The sequence below is a fragment of the Octopus bimaculoides genome, chromosome 17 (assembly GCF_001194135.2).
Source record: "Octopus bimaculoides isolate UCB-OBI-ISO-001 chromosome 17, ASM119413v2, whole genome shotgun sequence".
Taxonomy (NCBI): domain Eukaryota; kingdom Metazoa; phylum Mollusca; class Cephalopoda; order Octopoda; family Octopodidae; genus Octopus; species Octopus bimaculoides.
The window spans coordinates 49,259,072-49,260,734 of NC_068997.1; the positions used below are offsets into that span (position 1 = coordinate 49,259,072).

The window sequence follows — 1,663 nt, forward strand, 5'->3', positions numbered from 1 at the left end:
ATATATATATATGTATATATGCATATATATAAACTAAGTGGTATTAAAAAACGCGACGTTCGATCCATTCCAAAAATTTCCTATTCTCGTTTCCCGCCGTCGAAAACGAAAGAGAAATTGAAAGTATATATATGCGTTTGGGCGCGTGTCTGTGTTTGTAACAATGAGCTCGTACGCTCGTGTATGCTTGTAGTTATCTATATCTGTATTTGTGTCTAGATATATGTGTGTATATATATAGATACATACGCATATATATATGTATATATATGTGTGTGTGTATATGTTTGTATATATATATATATATATATATATATATATGTAGAGAGAGAGAGAGAGATACACGCACAGAGAGAAAAAAATAGATGTATGTAGATAGATATATGTATACATATATATGTGTGCGTATATAATATATATATATATGTAGATATACACGCACAGAGAGAAAAAAGATAGATAGATAGATAGATAGATAGATAGATAGATAGATAGATAGATAGATAGATAGGTGTACGTGAAATAGAATGAAAGAATTGACGCTTTTGTTTCCATTAGGAATCTTTATGCTTGTCAAAATATATTCAATACAAATTTTGATATTATGGTATTATTGCAAACTGGAAGGATTATTACTTACCCTGCTGTTTTACCGGTGTTAATCCTGGCACTTTGATGTTTATATTGGATGTTTATGTACAAAGAGGAAGAGACAGAGTGAAGGTGAGAGATGGAGAGAGAGAGAGAGAGAGAGAGAGAGAGAGTAAATGTGAGAGTGTGAGGAAGTGAGAGAGTCGATGAGGGTGTGAGAGAGTGAACGAATGAGTGATTGAAAGATACGGGATGGACTTGATGCGGGATACTTAAGTTGCCGAGCGATCGAGAGGGAGTAAACCCGGATAAGAATGAGAAAATAATGAAGGAATAAGTAAAATTGAAAAGGAAATAAAATATGGTAAATAAGGAAATTAAGTAACCAACGTGGGATGATGGGAGTGAGGGAAGATGCTGAAAACGATAAAAGATCGGAGATTGTATTGAAGTTGAAAAAAGGAGACAAAGACAAAAGAAGAGCAGTGGAGGAGGAGACGAAAGATGAGCAACAGCAAAGAACAGCCACAGCAACAACAAGGATCTTGGGAATAAGTAGAAGGAAGAAATTAAAACATTAAGAACGATAAGAGAAGAACGCAAATGACAAAAAAAAAATTAAGAAGGAAATTAAGGAAGTGTGAAAGAAGTTGTTTAAAGAACTCTATAGAGTTCGCTGGGATTTTGAAAGTTACAATAACGACAACAGCAACAACGAGAACAATAATTGGGGGAATAATGGTAATTAATAAAGGGTAAATAATTAAATAAGATTAAAAAAAAAATTTTAAAAAACAAAGGAAATCGTTCAAAAATGCACGAAAGAAGGAAAAATTGGAATGAGTTCGCAAACAATGGCCAATAGCAGATTATAAGGAATCAGGAAAATGACAAAAACTTGCAGTAAAAAACAGTTCTTTCTCTCCTTCTTTTCCTCTTTCTCTTTCTTCTGTCTGTTTGTCTGTGTCTCTCTCTTCTCTTTTCTTTCTTTTCTGTCTCTGTTTTTTTTTTCTGTCTCTCTTTTCTATCCCACTTTGTCCTTCTATCTCTCTCTCTCTCTCTCTCTCTCTCT

At 33.5% G+C, this 1,663-nt stretch overlaps 1 protein-coding gene across 1 annotated transcript in view; it reads right to left on the minus strand.

Moving 5' to 3' along the window:
* LOC106881492 (uncharacterized) overlaps positions 1–1,652 on the minus strand; it is a 79,989-nt gene extending 78,337 nt beyond the window's left edge. Inside the window, exon 1 of the mRNA XM_014931895.2 lies at positions 641–1,652. The gene's annotated coding sequence lies outside the window, so the exon portion shown is untranslated. The remainder of the gene's footprint in view (positions 1–640) is intronic.
* Between the last annotated feature and the right edge of the window lie 11 nt (positions 1,653–1,663).